We start from the raw sequence: 14,539 nt of genomic DNA, 5'->3' as shown, positions 1-14,539 counted from the left end.
AAATATTCTCAGTGTCAAGATACGAATCATAGTATGGTGTATATAAAATTAATTCCAGTGACAGATATATTCTCTGTGTCAAGATACGAATCATAGTATGGTGTATATAAAATTAATTCCAGTGACAGATATCTTCTCAGTGTCAAGATACGAATCACAGTATGGGGTATATATAATTAATTCTAGTGACAGATATATTCTTAGGGTCAAGATACGAATCATAGTATGGGGTATATAAAATTAATTCTAGTGACAGATATATTCTTAGTGTTAAGATACGAATCATAGTATGGTGTATATAAAATTAATTCCAGTGACAGATATATTCTTAGTGTTAAGATACGAACCATAGTATGTTGTATATAAAATTAATTCCAGTGACAGATATATTCTCAGTGTCAAGATACGAATCATAGTATGGTGTATATAACATTTATTCCAGTGACAGATATATTCTCAGTGTTAAGATACGAATCATAGTATGGTGTATATAAAATTAATTCCAGTGACAGATATATTCTCAGTGTCAAGATACGAATCATAGTATGGTGTATATAAAATTAATTCCAGTGACAGATATATTCTTAGTGTCAAGATACGAATCACAGTACAGTTTATATAAAATTAATTCTAAAGACAGATATATTCTCAGTGTTAAGATGCGAATCATAGTATGGGGTATATAAAATTAATCCCAGTGACAGATATATTCTCAGTGTCAAGATACGAATCATAGCAAGGTGTATATAAATTTAATTCTAGTGACAGATATATTCTCAGTGTCAAGATACGAATCATAGTATGGTGTATATAAAATTAATTCCAGTGATAGATATGTTCTCAGTGTCAAGATACGAATCATAGTATGGTGTATATAAAATTAATTCCAGTGACAGATATATTCTCAGTGTCAAGATACGAATCATAGTATGGGGTATATAAAATTAATTCTAGTGACAGATATATTCTCAGTGTCAAGATACGAATCATAGTATGGTGTATATAAAATTAATTCCAGTGACAGATATCTTCTCAGTGTCAAGATACGAATCATAGTATGGTGTACATAAAATTAATTCCAGTGACAGATATATTCTCAGTGTCAAGATACGAATCATAGTATGGGGTATATAAAATTAATTCTAGTGACAGATATATTCTCAGTGTCAAGATACGAATCATAGTATGGTGTATATAAAATTAATTCCAGTGACAGATATATTCTCAGGGTCAAGATACGAATCATAGTATGGTGTATATAAAATTAATTCCAGTGACAGATATCTTCTCAGTGTCAAGATACGAATCACAGTATGGGGTATATAAAATTAATTCCATTGACAGATATGTTCCCAGTGCCAAGATACGAATCATAGTATGGTGTATATAAAATTAATTCTAGTGACAGATATATTCTTAGTGTTAAGATACGAATCATAGTATGGTGTATATAAAATTAATTCCAGTGACAGATATATTCTTAGTGTTAAGATACGAACCATAGTATGTTGTATATAAAATTAATTCCAGTGACAGATATATTCTCAGTGTCAAGATACGAATCACAGTACAGTTTATATAAAATTAATTCTAAAGACAGATATATTCTCAGTGTTAAGACACGAATCATAGTATGGTGTATATAAATTTAATTCCAGTGACAGATATATTCTTAGTGTTAAGATGCGAATCATAGTATGGTGTATATAAAATTAATTCCAGTGACAGATATATTCTCAGTGTTAATATACGAATCATAGTATGGGGTATATAAAATTAATCCCTGTGACAGATATATTCTCAGTGTCAAGATACGAATCATAGCAAGGTGTATATAAATTTAATTCTAGTGACAGATATATTGTCAGTGTCAAGATACGAATCATAGTATGGCGTATATATAATTAATTCTAGTGACAGATATATTCTCAGTGTCAAGATACGAATCATAGTATGGTGTATATAAAATTAATGCCAGTGACAGATATCTTCTCAGTGTCAAGATACGAATCACAGTATGGGATATATAAAATTAATTCCATTGACAGATATATTCCCAGTGCCAAGATACGAATCATAGTATGGTGTATATAAAATTAATTCTAGTGACAGATATATTCTTAGTGTTAAGATACGAATCATAGTATGGTGTATATAAAATTAATTCCAGTGACAGATATATTCTTAGTGTTAAGATACGAACCATAGTATGGGGTATATAAAATTAATTCCAGTGACAGATATATTCTCAGTGTCAAGATACGAATCACAGTACAGTTTATATAAAATTAATTCTAAAGACAGATATATTCTCAGTGTTAAGATACGAATCATAGTATGGTGTATATAAATTTAATTCCAGTGACAGATATATTCTTAGTGTTAAGATGCGAATCATAGTATGGTGTATATAAAATTAATTCCAGTGACAGATATATTCTCAGTGTTAATATACGAATCATAGTATGGGGTATATAAAATTAATCCCTGTGACAGATATATTCTCAGTGTCAAGATACGAATCATAGCAAGGTGTATATAAATTTAATTCTAGTGACAGATATATTGTCAGTGTCAAGATACGAATCATAGTATGGTGTATATAAAATTAATTCCAGTGACAAATATATTCTCAGTGTCAAGATACGAATCATAGTATGGTGTATATAAAATTAATTCCAGTGACAGATATATTCTCAGTGTCAAGATACGAATCATAGTATGGGGTATATAAAATTAATTCTAGTGACAGATATATTCTCAGTGTCAAGATACGAATCATAGTATGGTGTATATAAAATTAATCCCAGTGACAGATATATTCTCAGTGTCAAGATACGAATCATAGTATGGTGTATATAAAATTAATTCCAGTGACAGATATCTTCTCAGTGTCAAGATACGAATCATAATTTGTTGTATATAAAATTAATTCCAGTGACAGATATCTTCTCAGTGTCAAGATACGAATCACAGTATGGTGTATATAAAATTAATTCCAGTGACATATATATTCCCCGTGTCAAGATACGAATCATAGTATGGTGTATATAAAATTAATTCCAGTAACAGATATCTTCCCAGTGTCAAGATACGAATCATAGTATGGTGTATATAAAATTAATTCCAGTGACAGATATATTCTCAGTGTCAAGATACGAATCATATTATGGTGTATATAAAATTAATCCCAGTGACAGATATATTCTCAGTGTCAAGATACGAATCATAGCAAGGTGTATATAAAATTAATTCCAGCGACAGATATATTCTCAGTGTGAAGATACGAATCATAGTATGGTGTATATAAAATTAATTCCAGTGACAGATATCTTCTCAGTGTCAAGATACGAATCATAATATGTTGTATATAAAATTAATTCTAGTGACAGATATATTCTCAGTGTCAAGATACGAATCATAGTATGGTGTATATAAAATTAATTCCAGTAACAGATATCTTCCCAGTGTCAAGATACGAATCATAGTATGGTGTATATAAAATTAATTCCAGTGACAGATATATTCTCAGTGTCAAGATACGAATCATAATATGTTGTATATAAAATTAATTCTAGTGACAGATATCTTCTCAGTGTCAAGATACGAATCATAGTATGGTGTATATCAAATTAATCCCTGTGACAGATATATTCTCAGTGTCAAGATACGAATCATAGTATGGTGTATATAAAATTAATCCCTGTGACAGATATATTCTCAGTGTCAAGATACGAATCATAGTATGGTGTATATAAAATTAATTCCAGTGACAGATATATTCTCAGTGTCAAGATACGAATCATAATATGTTGTATATAAAATTAATTCTAGTGACAGATATCTTCTCAGTGTCAAGATACGAATCATAGTATGGGGTATATAAAATTAATTCCAGTGACAGATATATTCTCAGTGTCAAGATACGAATCATAGTATGGTGTACATAAAATTAATTCCAGTGACAGATATATTCTCAGTGTCAAGATACGAATCATAGTATGGTGTACATAAAATTAATTCAAGTGACAGATATATTCTCAGTGTCAAGATACGAATCATAGTATGGTGTATATAAAATTAATTCCAGTGACAGATATATTCTCAGTGTCAAGATACGAATCATAGTATGGTGTACATAAAATTAATTCCAGTGACAGATATATTCTCAGTGTCAAGATACGAATCATAGTATGGGGTATATACAATTAATTGCAGCGACAGATATATTCTCAGTGTCAAGATACGAATAAAATTAATTCCAGTGACAGATATCTTCTCAGTGTCAAGATACGGATCATAGTATGGGTATATAAAATTAATCCCAGTGACAGATATATTCTCAGTGTCAAGATACGAATAAAATTAATTCCAGTGACAGATATCTTCTCAGTGTCAAGATACGGATCATAGTATGGGGTATATAAAATTAATTCTAGTGACAGATATATTCTCAGTGTCAAGATACGAATCATAATATGTTGTATATAAAATTAATTCTAGTGACAGATATCTTCTCAGTGTCAAGATACGAATCATAGTATGGTGTATATCAAATTAATCCCTGTGACAGATATATTCTCAGTGTCAAGATACGAATCATAGTATGGTGTATATAAAATTAAATCCAGTGACAGATATATTCTCAGTGTCAAGATACGAATCATAGTATGGTGTATATAAAATTAAATCCAGTGACAGATATATTCTCAGTGTCAAGATACGAATCATAGTATGGTGTATATAAAATTAAATCCAGTGACAGATATATTCTCAGTGTCAAGATACGAATCATAGTATGGTGTATATAAAATTAAATCCAGTGACAGAAATATTCTCAGTGTCAAGATACGAATCATAGTATGGTGTATATAACATTTATTCCAGTGACAGATATATTCTCAGTGTCAAGATACGAATCATAGTATGGGGTATATAAAATTAATTCTAGTGACAGATATATTCTCAGTGTCAAGATACGAATAAAATTAATTCCAGTGACAGATATCTTCTCAGTGTCAAGATACGGATCATAGTATGGGGTATATAAAATTAATCCCAGTGACAGATATATTCTCAGTGTCAAGATACGAATAAAATTAATTCCAGTGACAGATATCTTCTCAGTGTCAAGATACGGATCATAGTATGGGGTATATAAAATTAATTCTAGTGACAGATATATTCTCAGTGTCAAGATACGAATAAAATTAATTCCAGTGACAGATATATTCTCAGTGTCAAGATACGAATCATAGTATGGGGTATATAAAATTAATTCTAGTGACAGATATATTCTCAGTGTCAAGATACGAATCATAGTATGGGGTATATAAAATTAATTCTAGTGACAGATATATTCTCAGTGTTAAGATACGAATAATAGTATTGTGTATATGAAATTAATTCCAATGACAGATATATTCTCAGTGTCAAGATACGAATTATAATATGGGGTATATAAAATTAATTCCAGTGATAGATAGATATATTCTCAGTGTCAAGATACGAATCATAGTATGGTGTATATATAATTAATTCTAGTGACAGATATATTCTCAGTGTCAAGATACGAATCATAGTATGGTGTATATAAAATTAATCCCTGTGACAGATATATTCTCAGTGTCAAGATACGAATCATAGTATGGTGTATATAAAATTAATTCCAGTGACAGATATATTCTCAGTGTCAAGATACGAATCATAATATGTTGTATATAAAATTAATTCTAGTGACAGATATCTTCTCAGTGTCAAGATACGAATCATAGTATGGGGTATATAAAATTAATTCCAGTGACAGATATATTCTCAGTGTCAAGATACGAATCATAGTATGGTGTACATAAAATTAATTCCAGTGACAGATATATTCTCAGTGTCAAGATACGAATCATAGTATGGTGTATATAAAATTAATCCCAGTGACAGATATATTCTCAGTGTCAAGATACGAATCATAGTATGGTGTATATAAAATTAAATCCAGTGACAGAAATATTCTCAGTGTCAAGATACGAATCATAGTATGGTGTATATAAAATTAATTCCAGTAACAGATATCTTCCCAGTGTCAAGATACGAATCATAGTATGGTGTATATAAAATTAATTCCAGTGACAGATATATTCTCAGTGTCAAGATACGAATCATAATATGTTGTATATAAAATTAATTCTAGTGACAGATATCTTCTCAGTGTCAAGATACGAATCATAGTATGGTGTATATCAAATTAATCCCTGTGACAGATATATTCTCAGTGTCAAGATACGAATCATAGTATGGTGTATATAAAATTAATCCCTGTGACAGATATATTCTCAGTGTCAAGATACGAATCATAGTATGGTGTATATAAAATTAATTCCAGTGACAGATATATTCTCAGTGTCAAGATACGAATCATAATATGTTGTATATAAAATTAATTCTAGTGACAGATATCTTCTCAGTGTCAAGATACGAATCATAGTATGGGGTATATAAAATTAATTCCAGTGACAGATATATTCTCAGTGTCAAGATACGAATCATAGTATGGTGTACATAAAATTAATTCCAGTGACAGATATATTCTCAGTGTCAAGATACGAATCATAGTATGGTGTACATAAAATTAATTCAAGTGACAGATATATTCTCAGTGTCAAGATACGAATCATAGTATGGTGTATATAAAATTAATTCCAGTGACAGATATATTCTCAGTGTCAAGATACGAATCATAGTATGGTGTACATAAAATTAATTCCAGTGACAGATATATTCTCAGTGTCAAGATACGAATCATAGTATGGGGTATATACAATTAATTGCAGCGACAGATATATTCTCAGTGTCAAGATACGAATAAAATTAATTCCAGTGACAGATATCTTCTCAGTGTCAAGATACGGATCATAGTATGGGTATATAAAATTAATCCCAGTGACAGATATATTCTCAGTGTCAAGATACGAATAAAATTAATTCCAGTGACAGATATCTTCTCAGTGTCAAGATACGGATCATAGTATGGGGTATATAAAATTAATTCTAGTGACAGATATATTCTCAGTGTCAAGATACGAATCATAATATGTTGTATATAAAATTAATTCTAGTGACAGATATCTTCTCAGTGTCAAGATACGAATCATAGTATGGTGTATATCAAATTAATCCCTGTGACAGATATATTCTCAGTGTCAAGATACGAATCATAGTATGGTGTATATAAAATTAAATCCAGTGACAGATATATTCTCAGTGTCAAGATACGAATCATAGTATGGTGTATATAAAATTAAATCCAGTGACAGATATATTCTCAGTGTCAAGATACGAATCATAGTATGGTGTATATAAAATTAAATCCAGTGACAGATATATTCTCAGTGTCAAGATACGAATCATAGTATGGTGTATATAAAATTAAATCCAGTGACAGAAATATTCTCAGTGTCAAGATACGAATCATAGTATGGTGTATATAACATTTATTCCAGTGACAGATATATTCTCAGTGTCAAGATACGAATCATAGTATGGGGTATATAAAATTAATTCTAGTGACAGATATATTCTCAGTGTCAAGATACGAATAAAATTAATTCCAGTGACAGATATCTTCTCAGTGTCAAGATACGGATCATAGTATGGGGTATATAAAATTAATCCCAGTGACAGATATATTCTCAGTGTCAAGATACGAATAAAATTAATTCCAGTGACAGATATCTTCTCAGTGTCAAGATACGGATCATAGTATGGGGTATATAAAATTAATTCTAGTGACAGATATATTCTCAGTGTCAAGATACGAATAAAATTAATTCCAGTGACAGATATATTCTCAGTGTCAAGATACGAATCATAGTATGGGGTATATAAAATTAATTCTAGTGACAGATATATTCTCAGTGTCAAGATACGAATCATAGTATGGGGTATATAAAATTAATTCTAGTGACAGATATATTCTCAGTGTTAAGATACGAATAATAGTATTGTGTATATGAAATTAATTCCAATGACAGATATATTCTCAGTGTCAAGATACGAATTATAATATGGGGTATATAAAATTAATTCCAGTGATAGATAGATATATTCTCAGTGTCAAGATACGAATCATAGTATGGTGTATATATAATTAATTCTAGTGACAGATATATTCTCAGTGTCAAGATACGAATCATAGTATGGTGTATATAAAATTAATCCCTGTGACAGATATATTCTCAGTGTCAAGATACGAATCATAGTATGGTGTATATAAAATTAATTCCAGTGACAGATATATTCTCAGTGTCAAGATACGAATCATAATATGTTGTATATAAAATTAATTCTAGTGACAGATATCTTCTCAGTGTCAAGATACGAATCATAGTATGGGGTATATAAAATTAATTCCAGTGACAGATATATTCTCAGTGTCAAGATACGAATCATAGTATGGTGTACATAAAATTAATTCCAGTGACAGATATATTCTCAGTGTCAAGATACGAATCATAGTATGGTGTATATAAAATTAATCCCAGTGACAGATATATTCTCAGTGTCAAGATACGAATCATAGTATGGTGTATATAAAATTAATTCCAGTGACAGATATCTTCTCAGTGTCAAGATACGAATCATAATTTGTTGTATATAAAATTAATTCCAGTGACAGATATCTTCTCAGTGTCAAGATACGAATCACAGTATGGTGTATATAAAATTAATTCCAGTGACATATATATTCCCCGTGTCAAGATACGAATCATAGTATGGTGTATATAAAATTAATTCCAGTAACAGATATCTTCCCAGTGTCAAGATACGAATCATAGTATGGTGTATATAAAATTAATTCCAGTGACAGATATATTCTCAGTGTCAAGATACGAATCATATTATGGTGTATATAAAATTAATCCCAGTGACAGATATATTCTCAGTGTCAAGATACGAATCATAGCAAGGTGTATATAAAATTAATTCCAGCGACAGATATATTCTCAGTGTGAAGATACGAATCATAGTATGGTGTATATAAAATTAATTCCAGTGACAGATATCTTCTCAGTGTCAAGATACGAATCATAATATGTTGTATATAAAATTAATTCTAGTGACAGATATATTCTCAGTGTCAAGATACGAATCATAGTATGGTGTATATAAAATTAATTCCAGTAACAGATATCTTCCCAGTGTCAAGATACGAATCATAGTATGGTGTATATAAAATTAATTCCAGTGACAGATATATTCTCAGTGTCAAGATACGAATCATAATATGTTGTATATAAAATTAATTCTAGTGACAGATATCTTCTCAGTGTCAAGATACGAATCATAGTATGGTGTATATCAAATTAATCCCTGTGACAGATATATTCTCAGTGTCGAGATACGAATCATAGTATGGTGTATATAAAATTAATCCCTGTGACAGATATATTCTCAGTGTCAAGATACGAATCATAGTATGGTGTATATAAAATTAATTCCAGTGACAGATATATTCTCAGTGTCAAGATACGAATCATAATATGTTGTATATAAAATTAATTCTAGTGACAGATATCTTCTCAGTGTCAAGATACGAATCATAGTATGGGGTATATAAAATTAATTCCAGTGACAGATATATTCTCAGTGTTAAGATACGAATCATAGTATGGTGTACATAAAATTAATTCCAGTGACAGATATATTCTCAGTGTCAAGATACGAATCATAGTATGGTGTACATAAAATTAATTCCAGTGACAGATATATTCTCAGTGTCAAGATACGAATCATAGTATGGTGTATATAAAATTAATTCCAGTGACAGATATATTCTCAGTGTCAAGATACGAATCATAGTATGGTGTACATAAAATTAATTCCAGTGACAGATATATTCTCAGTGTCAAGATACGAATCATAGTATGGGGTATATACAATTAATTGCAGCGACAGATATATTCTCAGTGTCAAGATACGAATAAAATTAATTCCAGTGACAGATATCTTCTCAGTGTCAAGATACGGATCATAGTATGGGTATATAAAATTAATCCCAGTGACAGATATATTCTCAGTGTCAAGATACGAATAAAATTAATTCCAGTGACAGATATCTTCTCAGTGTCAAGATACGGATCATAGTATGGGGTATATAAAATTAATTCTAGTGACAGATATATTCTCAGTGTCAAGATACGAATCATAATATGTTGTATATAAAATTAATTCTAGTGACAGATATCTTCTCAGTGTCAAGATACGAATCATAGTATGGTGTATATCAAATTAATCCCTGTGACAGATATATTTTCAGTGTCAAGATACGAATCATAGTATGGTGTATATAAAATTAAATCCAGTGACAGATATATTCTCAGTGTCAAGATACGAATCATAGTATGGTGTATATAAAATTAAATCCAGTGACAGATATATTCTCAGTGTCAAGATACGAATCATAGTATGGTGTATATAAAATTAAATCCAGTGACAGATATATTCTCAGTGTCAAGATACGAATCATAGTATGGTGTATATAAAATTAAATCCAGTGACAGAAATATTCTCAGTGTCAAGATACGAATCATAGTATGGTGTATATAACATTTATTCCAGTGACAGATATATTCTCAGTGTCAAGATACGAATCATAGTATGGGGTATATAAAATTAATTCTAGTGACAGATATATTCTCAGTGTCAAGATACGAATAAAATTAATTCCAGTGACAGATATCTTCTCAGTGTCAAGATACGGATCATAGTATGGGGTATATAAAATTAATCCCAGTGACAGATATATTCTCAGTGTCAAGATACGAATAAAATTAATTCCAGTGACAGATATCTTCTCAGTGTCAAGATACGGATCATAGTATGGGGTATATAAAATTAATTCTAGTGACAGATATATTCTCAGTGTCAAGATACGAATAAAATTAATTCCAGTGACAGATATATTCTCAGTGTCAAGATACGAATCATAGTATGGGGTATATAAAATTAATTCTAGTGACAGATATATTCTCAGTGTCAAGATACGAATCATAGTATGGGGTATATAAAATTAATTCTAGTGACAGATATATTCTCAGTGTTAAGATACGAATAATAGTATTGTGTATATGAAATTAATTCCAATGACAGATATATTCTCAGTGTCAAGATACGAATTATAATATGGGGTATATAAAATTAATTCCAGTGATAGATAGATATATTCTCAGTGTCAAGATACGAATCATAGTATGGTGTATATATAATTAATTCTAGTGACAGATATATTCTCAGTGTCAAGATACGAATAATAGTATGGTGTATATAAAATTAATTCCAGTGACAGATATATTCTCAGTGTCAAGATACGAATCATAGTATGGGGTATATAAAATTAATTCCAGTGACAGATATATTCTCAGTGTCAAGATACGAATTATAGTATGTTGTATATGAAATTAATTTTCTCTCTCTTTTTTAAAGAAGGTTTTTGTGCCAGGCGACTGTTCCGGAAATTGAATGTCACTGTTGTCTCTAGCAACTTGTTTTTCTTTTCATGTGCAAATTGCAAGTGATAGTGCTGACACATAGTCATAACAACAATTGACCCCACTTTTATGGTGGCTTGGACATCACATCAATTTTCATGGAAATGATACATTCACTTCCATGGCACCTTTGTATTGTAATTAGTCAACAGGGACACCTTGCACTCTAAATTCTCCCTGTAACATAGAAAAAGGGATATGTGATAAATGTTTATGGTCTTATGAATTAACCAACATCAATACTTGTTTCCCGATATCAATCATAGTCAACATAGTTAATGCCTTATCACCATCTACAATACTATAGTACTCACTAAATGGGCCTATCACTTGGGAGACCCCTATAGTGCACATTGGCTGTGGTGGCCCTATGAAGTCTACTATTGAAGTTATTATCTGCCTTGTGCTGTAAACTCTTGGGACAGTTACATGATGTATGGTCACGTTCCTGGCATTTAGAACATGCTTCCATGAGACGTTAACAATTGGAACATCGGAATTCATTATATGTTTTTTTTTCGGAACTACTATCCACAGGTGGCCCGTTACTATACCTACCTGTATTCATTGGCTGTCTATTTCCAGAGAAACCAAATCGCACTAATTCAGGTTTACCCGTGTACCAATTTCTGTTCCTTTTATCCTCTTTCACTTTCACTTATCTGTGTGAGACTGACTTTAAGGGTCAGTGTACAGAAGCAAATCTTAGTGATATTTTCACATCTTTAAATAAGGCCAGAGATGAAGTGATTACGCGCGTCCTCTAATAATAACTGGCTGCCACCAGGGTTGAAACGTATGAACTCGGACAGCACGCTATCGTGTTGGTCGATACTTTTGCTGTACTGTCTTCGTGCATACTTTGAGGTATCATCGTAATCACCTTATATTCTAGTGCATATAATGAGAATATATATCTCTAAGTATACCCACTGAGGGACATTATCTGTTTAGTTTGCAATTCACAACATGTGGTAGATCATTGCACTTTGAGTGGCTTTTAACGTTTGCTAAGTACGGGCTGGACAAATTGCGAGGTTGTCATATATTACCATTGACGACAGAGCAGGCATAGTACATAAAAACGCCGTATCCTTTGCAAAAAATACTCGACAGTGTACAATGTATATGGATTTAGGTCGAATCCATTCATATATGAAGATATAAACGGTGGTTTTAACATCAGTCCTTAGAACGACGTGCAGGGACATATAAGCCAGTTAGTAGAGAAGATAATTTGTTAGTGGAAAATCAGCCGCTACTGAATCAGCCGGGGCATGGTAAAAACTCACTTAGAAGAAACAAAATAAAGAGAAGAATCATGGGGAATATATGTATCAGTAGCTTCTACAGTACAACCTGATGGAGAACCAGGAATTGAACTGAGCACTACTCCAGACATGTAGAAGAGATGTTTGCTTATAGACCAGACAGCACGCTCTGCGTCCAGCAGTACAAGTTAATTGCTGCCGAAATTCACAAACCAGGAGATTAAAGATGAAAATTTAGAAGTATGATAGTAACAATTGAAATTATGATGTACACGATATCCGGTAGTCTCACACTGTAATACAAGACTGGACTACACATGAGTTGCCAAATAGGTCAATGACAGATCCTGCTCCCACTTGACTTGAAATAATACAACCACAAGTTGCTAGGCCAATAATTGAAAAAAAGCAGATTGTCTGGGCACTAAAGACAACAAGTTTATCATCAAAAGTTTGATTATGAGTCCAAGCGCCAATGTTTACGATTGAGAAAAGAAGCACTTCACAGATATTCCATCGCTGTTACGATATTTACGAAATAGCTTACACAGAGACATGCTGCCTAGGTGATTAGTTTCAATGTATCGTTTATCAAGTGTGTCATTGTAAGGTTATGACAGGCGATATTCGTTCATACTCTATGACCAGTCTGGTAAAACTTTGAATACTGAACGCCCTATTGAGTTGGCTGATCGACACAACAACATCAATTCAGTCGTACTCGTCAGCGTGAAGTGATCATGATCCCATTTTGTTATGTTTACTTTTTTAATTTAATTAGATTTGCTGTGTTTGACAATCACAGTTTATTTATTTTGTTACCAAATCCCATCCACACTGTAAGTCCTTCATGAGCCCACCTTTATTAATTCGTCTTAAAAACAAGATTAAGGAATCGTTATTAGAATGTGTGAAAGAAGGTCTGTGTTATTAGCAATGCCAACAGCCTAAGTCGTAAAATAAAATTACCCCTGTTAAATCCTAAACGTTATGGTAAATGAAAAATATGTGTGATGTGCGAAATCTGAATGAGTAATGAGGTATGCTAAAGAACGCTTTACATTTTAAATTGAGCAGATCAACCTAGCATAATGATTCATATGATTAGTATTTCTATTCTATACATGTAACAATTGAGTCTGTAATATCAATGCAGAACTGCTACAGAAGTCTTATCTAAAATCCGGTATTTCACCACATTACTGATACTGAATCCATGACCATCGCGGCCATTAATGATATATAATGATCAAGAATAATCGACATTACATATCACGTAACACAACATGTTAACGTGAACAATGTTTCAATGCATGGACACATTCAGCCAAGCAGTAGAAGACATGACGAATAGCGGCAACATAATATGAAACCACGAATATTCGATATTGCATATCACGTGACACCCTGTATTCTATCAGGATTTAAACATTAAAACTCGGAGGCAGATTTTCGTAGACTGTTACTAATTTATATTTACTACAAGATCCGTCTTTCAATTCAAATGCTCAGTTATTTTGATTGCAACTACTAGCTAGCCGTCATAGCCACGTGTAAAGTAAAAGTAAGGAGGAGTATATTTCCGGTGGTCAACTCCACCTTCCAGTTTTGTGTAAAAGTGTAATATTAAACTGTAAAACAACCGTCCCAATATATTGTTGTTTCAAAATTTACCTTCTCTTCAAAAACCATCGCATGTTAATGTTTTGTCGTCCTTTGTGAAACATT

Source organism: Saccoglossus kowalevskii, chromosome 1 (genome assembly GCF_978046115.1).
Source record: "Saccoglossus kowalevskii chromosome 1, keSacKowa6.1, whole genome shotgun sequence".
Classification (NCBI taxonomy): domain Eukaryota; kingdom Metazoa; phylum Hemichordata; class Enteropneusta; family Harrimaniidae; genus Saccoglossus; species Saccoglossus kowalevskii.
This window is presented reverse-complemented; position numbering follows the sequence as displayed.